Source organism: Populus euphratica, unplaced genomic scaffold, assembly GCF_000495115.2.
Source record: "Populus euphratica unplaced genomic scaffold, PopEup_1.0 scaffold8.1, whole genome shotgun sequence".
NCBI lineage: Eukaryota > Viridiplantae > Streptophyta > Magnoliopsida > Malpighiales > Salicaceae > Populus > Populus euphratica.
In genome coordinates this window covers 2,351,571-2,360,044 of record NW_011499855.1, presented here as the reverse complement: position 1 = coordinate 2,360,044, position 8,474 = coordinate 2,351,571, and the positions used below count along the sequence as shown (strand labels likewise).

The 8,474-nt window shown below is 29.6% G+C and overlaps 1 long non-coding RNA gene across 1 annotated transcript; it reads left to right on the top strand.

Moving 5' to 3' along the window:
- The first annotated feature begins 6,987 nt into the window (after window positions 1-6,987).
- Window positions 6,988-8,078, top strand: LOC105123059 (uncharacterized). Its single transcript, XR_841793.1, has 2 exons — window positions 6,988-7,130; window positions 7,519-8,078. It is a non-coding gene; the product is annotated as an uncharacterized LOC105123059 (long non-coding RNA).
- The last annotated feature ends 396 nt before the right edge of the window (window positions 8,079-8,474 follow it).

Here is an 8,474-nt window from a genome sequence, read left to right as displayed (position 1 = left end):
AAACAAATATATGAAGCTCGTAGTCCAAAACAGACAATATCTTGCTAGTGGGGTGAAATGTTACATTATAGTAATAAAGTCATAAGACTCGGGGGTCAAAACGGACAATATCTTATAGGTAGAGTGGGATGTTACAATTCGACATCAGAATCCTACTCACTAGCTGTCCGGTAGTATTAACGAGGTCATCGAGCTCTTTTAAAGGGAATAAACCGTAATATCTCACATTAGTGGGTGAGGACTTGAAGGAGGGTCTTATATAAGCATGCTCACCTTAACTAATAAGATGTGTTTTAGGGGCATGCATGCCTACCAAAAAATTATCTATAAAGCTTGTAGGCTAAAGCGGACAATATCTTACGAATGGGATGGAGTGTTACAAGTTGATATCAAAACCCAACTCACTAGTTGTCGAGTGGTGCCAATGAGATTGTCGAGCTTTTTAAGAAAGGTGAGTTGTAATATCCTACATCGACAGGTAAAGACTTTGAAGATAGTTTTATATGAGCATGCTTATCTTGACTAATAAAATATATTTTGAGGCTGTGCGTCGCTACCAATAATAAATTTGCAAGGCATGTAAGTCAAAAGAAACAATATCTTACTAATAGATTGAAATGTTATAGTTAGTTTTCTTCTTCATCAACCTATATAATTTTTTCAATATAAAAAAATGTTATATCCAAAGCTAAAACCTGTTTAATATTGTTTTATGATGAATAATCAAGGTTAATAATGAAGAAAATTTATTATGATAATTACTATAGTTAATTCTATATTAGTTTTAGTTTTAAAATGAGTTAAAAGTGGAGTGTTTTGGATAAAATTCTAAAGATTACTCACACTCTTCTTCACCTTGGTTTTAACTTAGTTTTTTTATACTTTATAAGCTATATTTTCCTTTTTAATGATTTATTTTATAGCTTAAATTCAATTTTTGCAAGGAGATATTTGAAAATGTCGCGGGATGAGGGCGATATAATGACGTCTGGTGACAACAGAGACTTATATCGTGCCTCCTATATGAGGTGTTATTATGTGCTGGGAATGATTTTTAGATTTAATTATAAAATTATGATTAATGTTTAGGAGTCGTTACCTAATATCATGGTTACTAGAAACTTATGATTTGCGAGAGTCCAGGTAAGGGATTGGTTGTGTAAGGGAAATACACATTTCCCCCGATGTACCATGCCTAGATTAAGATGCATTGTTATTTGATTTTTTAAAAAAATTGGGTTTTTATTCGTTGGTCTTCTCTAAAATTCAAGGCAAATCTATCTTCGTGAAAGAGTCTTTACCTTATCGGGTTAAATCCTAACTGTTTTAAAATCTAAAATTTAGTATCGTATTTATTTATATCCTGTATCTTTAATAACCGATGGTGCACTTTATCATATAATTTTACATCCCCATATATTCGTTGGTTTACACACACACACACACATACATACACGAATAAGCTTTATCTGGGAAAAAAACTATTTTGAAATAATATTTTTGACACATCCGACCCTGTATAATATTTTTTATTTTATTAACATGATTTCATATTTGTTTATATTATCTTTTAATAAATAAATTTGATTGCCACAAAAAGATAAAAATCTTATTTTATGGTATTAAATATCTCGATGTATATTAATTTTTTGTTTTTTTTTCTAGTTTTTCTTTTAGCTTTAGTTAACAACTTTTATTTATTTATTTAAATTATTGACTTCCAGTTTATTTTACTGGATGCTTAAATAAGCTTTTCAATCTACCATTTCAAATCTTTATATATAAAAATATATTAGAATAACATATCTAACCACTTTTTTCATTAAAAAAAAGTCATGTTCATGGAAAATCTCAAGTAAAATATCTAGTTAGAGATAGATGGTGTTCTGTTAGTGTCTCTTGCATAATTAAAATGCGAGGCGAAGTTACAATTGTTGTTCAAAATCTGTTAAGTTACTCCTCATAATAGAAAACAAAAATATATTTAATAAAAAAAAATATAAAATAAAAAAATTCTAAAAAAATTCCAAAATAAATTATTATATTTTAAAAATAAAAATAACACGGAAACATGCCCCTTTTATTTTCATTATTCTTGTTTTTTTATTAAAAAAAATTAAGACAATTTATTCTCATTTTCCCCTGCACTTTTTTATATAAATTTCTTTTTTTTTAACTCAAAATAATGGTATTTTAGGTTTGAATTAGGAATTTAAATTGATTTTTAATTTAGTTCTTTAGTTTTTAATTTTTCTCAATTAAATGGTTAAGTAAACATAAACTTTTAATTTAATGCAATTAAATCCTTGATGAATTTTAATTTGAACCTTGAAGTTACGCACCTTTTATAATATAATCCTTAATCTTGTGATTTGTCAATTTAATCCCTGATTGACAATAAAACTTTTAATTTTTTTAATTTTCCCTTAATTTTTGTCAATTAAACCCCTAAATTTTAGAGCCTTTTGCAGATTAATCATCGGCTATGAATTTTTCAATTTAACCTCTAATTGATCCCAAAAACTTCAATTTTCTTTCAATTTTACCTATGATTTCAATCAATTAACTTGATAAAAATTAAATTTCAGTCTCTTAAAATTTTAATATTCTCAATTAAATTCAAATTAGGCTCCAAAACTTAATTTTTCATCAATTAAGCCTCAAATAAAATTAATTTGACTCATTTAAAGTATAATTAAGTCCTTAAACTTGATTAAATTCTTCAATTTGACCCAAATTAATTATTAAACATAATTAAAATTTAATTTGGCCCATGATTAAAACATATTGGCATATTAAAAATTTAATTATGTTTCTGCACTTAATTTTTATACAAATTCATCTACTAATCATTCAATTTAACATTGAATTTGTATTTTCTCTTTATTTTGGGGTGTAATTAGACCTTGAATTTATTTGAAAAATTGCTGTTTGATTTCCCAGCCTGCTTTTTTTGCATTGCCAATCTTTATTTTATTTTTTATTTTTTATTTTTTAAATAAATTTTAGAGAATAACCTAAAATTAGATTATGACGGAGAATTATTTCTTTTAATTCTGAATCTTAATGAAAAGTGTATTTAAATAAGATAATTTTTTTGGAATCTTATAAGGTTGGTTGTATATATATTGTTTTGTTTGCACCGAGTAAATAATAATAAAATCTAAAAGATGAATAACTGATATTTAATTTCTTTTTATATTCAACTTATTAAATTCTAAGTGATTTAAGAAACAAGTAATTATATTGTTTTAGTTGAAGTCTAACATATCATATAACTAATATACATGCTAGAGTTTTAGTATGATCTTCTTACAAGTTTTAATACATTCTTAAAATGCAAATTGTATATTCTTTTGATTACAAGTTTACATTGTATAATTAAGTACTGATTTTTGAACAACAATAACCACCGTCAACAACCATTGCGTATTTTAGCCTAATTTTGACAATGAAAAATTCTTGTATAAAAGCAACAAAATTAGAAAAAAGAAGAAGAAGAAGAAGAAGTCATTTTGAAATAAAACAAGCCCACTTTGATAACTGAAGAAAGTTCGGCGCGCGTCCTGGCTCTAAAATATGTCATGCGTCACAAGGCACTATCAGTATTATGCGTCTATTCTCTCATTCGTTTTTACATTTTTTTTAAATATATATATATATAAAGTATTTTAATATGATAATTTCAAAATTAAATTTAAAAATATAAAAAAATTATTTTTAATATATTTTAAAATAAAAAATATATTGAAAAAAATTCATGCTACAATACCAAAAAGATCTTAAAGGCATGAGAAAAAAACTTGGATTTTTTAATTAATACTGTAAATTTAAAATTTTAATAAAATAATATTATTTTTTAAAAAATAATAAAATATCACTATTTCATCTTGTCATGTTTAACTCATACTCCAATTAAAATCTTTAAAAATTATTATTTATAATAGCTATCTTTCATTTTTTAGTATTAATAATATCATCTGATTAGATTAGATGATAAATGATTCAATGCAATAAAATATAAATTTGTCATAATTATATAATAATTTACCCTAAATAAATAACATGAATCATTTAATAGATATATTTATTGACACGTGAGACAGATTTAGATCTAAGAGAAAATTTAATTACACAAGATCAAAATAATAACTAAAAAATATTATAATTTTTTATTTAGCATTCAGATTTTTATAAGATTTTTTGGATGGAATTACTACTTAAATTATCAAATATTTAGATTTTAAAATTTTTATCTAGGGGCTAGTTTTGATATTTTTTTATAAACCGGCCTATTAATTTACCTGATCATCGTAAACTGATTAACTAATTAGTTTTGAATTTAATAGATGTTGTCATTGTAAACCACGAAAGCAAGTCAAATCTTATCATGATTTCAAATAAGGATATTAAATTAACATCGTGATTCTAGAATGTAATATTTAATTAAATATTACAGTTTATTATCACGACATTTAAAAGTGTAACTTGTTGCTGACATGTTAATTCGCGAAATAAATGCGTTTTCCAGTGCAAGAGAGAAAGCAACGGTTTTCATCCTCGTTTATAGGCGGCTGAAGCAGTAGCAGGTTCAATTCTGAAGGAACATCAAAGACTTGTTCCGAGTGTTCTGTCGCTTAGAAGAGTCCATTTCGAGGCTTTGAAAAGTTCACACCTCACGCTTCGCAGAACACGAGACTCGGTTTGTTTGGATCTGCACCTTAATATCTTGCTATGAGAAGCAAACAGCAACCAACCTTTCATCTTTAACATAAAACAGGATTAGTGAAGTCAATTATGTGACATCGACTCATATAATTAGAGAAATTTCGCAGTACATGAGATCAAGCCAATTGCACTGCACTAGATCGAGCCAGTCACACTATTTCGTCTTACTAATTAAATTAATTTAACTGATGAAATAAACTATTTTGGTTTACATATAATTAGCCATGTACCGTAAAAATATCTTTAAAAAATAATAATAAAATGATAGTCAAGGGTACTTCACACTCTAAATTTCAACATCATAGCCACGCGGATGAAAATAATAATAAAAAAACAACAATTAAAAGTTAGACCGGCCTGAATTCATACTTTATCATTTAATTTTCAAATTTGATTATTTAAAAAGGTTGACCGCCCTTAAATAATATAAAAACCAACATTTACAAAGTGAAAAAATTATAATTCTAATTAAATAGAAAAGACAACGTAAAGCTCAAAATTAATATAAAAAATTCAAAAACTTAAAAGAAAATATCGAAAGTTACGACATTTTCAAAATCTAATTTTAGGGTTTTTAAAACTTTGACGGGTTATAACAAGTCGAGACCAATTGTTTTGGTAAATATATAGATTAATTTATGTATATCTTAATTTAAGTAGTAGTGTGTACAAATGCAGGGCACACTACCATTTTCTGCCAATTGTTAAATCTTCCGTCTCTCATTCACACTCCCCAACCCAATTATACCAGAGTCCCTCTCTATCTCAATCACATTATTTGGGAGGATTGGAATCGGATCATGGAGAACGAGGATTGCTTTATTTATTTATAGGGTAGTGCCCACGAGAGGAGGGGCACCAAGGGGAGTAAAGGACATTGCGCATGCATTATCACCGATCAGAGAACGGATGGGACCAATTTTTTTGGGTAAATATATGGATTAATTTATCTATATCTTAATTAATCTTTCAAGATTTTAAAATTAATAATTAGATAACTTTCTAACAACCATAAAATTAATAATTTTTAAAAAATAAATTGAAAACCTGACTATATTTTTTACACACAGATGAAATCAAATTTTAGCCGTGCATTGGACGGACTTCATGGACTGTAAAGCTCCCAGAAATTGATAGTGTGTAAATGCAGGGCACACGCTGGCCGCTACAACTGGTGACAAATGGGCTCCTTCGCTTTGTCAAGATGTGATAGCTGATTTATGAAGTAAAGTCCTTCACAATCCGTGAAGGACAAGCGGGCAGTGACTTTTGCATAGTTCTTGGCGCTTTTATCCCAGTTTTGCATGCGCTCGGAGGCAGATACAGCTTCCAAGAGTTTTATTAATATTCCCAGGGAAGCAAAAATAAATCTACCGATTCTACAGAAGGGGCATGAATTGAACTGACCAGGAATTTAGGAATCAGGAAACCTGCTCTATTTTAAAGGAGGCCCTTTGAATTGAACTGACTAGGAATCTACCAAACATGGATCACGAACTAATAAGTATTTATACTTATTCTATTGAAAATACTATCTTGAAGTAATTACACCAAACCCCAATATGAATAGTGCGATATATTAAATCATCTAGGTGGTGGCCAAGTGGTAAGGATTTGGAATCAAGGAGTTTGCTCCCTCTGTGGTCTCAGGTTCGAGTCCTTGGTTGCTCATATGATGGCCACTGGAGGCTTATATGATCGTTAACTTCAGGGTCCGTGGAATTAGTCGTGATGCGCGCAAGTTGGCCCGGACACCCACGTTAATCTAAAAAAAAATAGTGTGATATATTGAAATCAAATATGTAATGAAGTAATGATTCATTACATTTACTTGTTTAGTTGCAAGATTTTTGGCACTATAAGAGAAAATTTCATAATAGTCTTTATATATTTTAAATTTTATTTTAGTCCTTATATTTTATTTTTACTTTAAAATGGCCTTCATAATGGCCTTCATTTGGATACTTTTTGTTCTTGTAGCTCGTAGAGATTATAATTTTCTTTATAATCAAATTCGTTTTGCAATTAAGTCCTTATATGATACTCTTAATCATGTAATATCTGTTAATTATATTATGATTTTAAAATTATTACATAATTAAATATAAAAATATGATGAACCATTACATCAATGACTTGATGAGATTTCTAAAAGCCGAAGTACTAATAGTAGGCCTCAAGGCCCAATATGCAATGCTAAAAGCCCATAATTTGTAAATCATAGACCGCTAGACCCAGATGGATGCGAGAGAGACGCAGAAAGAGAGAAGAGAGACTGGCCAGTGGCGGTATGGTAGCCAGTCAGGGAGCACAAGAGAATAGAAATGGCGAAGAAGAAATATGCAGGCGCCTCACCTCATCATTTCATCAGCTTATTCTGTTTTCCCATCGATTAATTATAGGTTGCTTCCTTTCTTAATTGAATTCACTTAATTCTGTTTATCACTTAATTTAATTCTTAAACTAGAAAATTCGGGTGTTTTAAGGCCTTTGGAAGATGGGAAATCATTGATAATGCTAAGAAAGATGGAGTGATTGTATGTTTTTTAAGACAATGAGTATAGTTTTTTATTACCAGCATCATGTTACTTCATCATCACTGATTTATTCTTTTCTATGTCGTTCTGCCCTGCATCAAACTTTTCTGTGTGTTGTGATCTTTGTTAGTTTTTTTTTTTTTTCCTTTCTTCAATCCAATTTCAAGCTATTTTTGGCTCACCTCTCCTATTTTGTCACCCCAACAATTTAAACTGATTGCTTCCTCATATTGGTGTATTTATATGTTTGCAGTACACTTGGTGAAAACACCTCTTCAACTTATCTGTGTGCTCTGGTTGATTTGTGTTTAAATTCTACGTTCTTCTCAAAGGAAGCACTGCGGTTGTTGAAGAGTTATATCACCATATTTGAACAAGGCGAGGTCCCTGTCCAGGTTGCCATTTTTATGTGTAGCTGTACTTGTTGAACATCTACCCTTGTGTACCCTGTTGGCTCGCAAATAGTATAGAGCACATTTCTGTGTTTTTAATGTATTTCCATGCCAGTAAGTGGACTTCAATATTTTTTTTTTAAAAAAAACGTGTCTTTCTCCGGCAGAATGAGGCTGTCTTCTAGGCATATGCTGCACAACTTCCATAACCTTTGGTCATTGGTGGTGGCGGAGGAGGCGAGAGTGACCTCACAAGTAGCCAAGTTGGCATGATGAACGAGTAAGAATGTGACTCATATCTGAAAGGACTACTTTGTGATATCTGGTTTCGTTTTTGTTGGAGTAGAGCTATGATATATCCTTATATTGTTAGAGATTGTGACTATCTATGTGAATCATTCATGATCCTAGACTTTCTCCACGTCTTTTTGTCCATTCAACTCTCAAAATTGTAATAAACTTGTCAATTCTCTCTGTGAACTTCAATGAGCTAATTAGACTCTAAAACTGGTTGAAAATGATGTGAATATTAAACAATGCCCATAAGTTTGTGTATTTACCTCTACGCTGTTTCGCTGCTAATTTGTTGAGTGCTGAGCCTGTTGGTAAACTTAGTCAATGTTCTTCTCAGTTTAAATCACGACAGGGCTGTTTGACTGATAACAATACAAAACCACAAATAGATGGTGAAAAACGTTTTCTATATCGCCTAGTGACGCTTCAAACTTTACTTGGGCAAGCTAATGTGTAGTTTTCATACAATTTGATTGGATTAGAAATTTGCTGCTCCCTGCAAATCTTAGTTGCTCTCTAGATA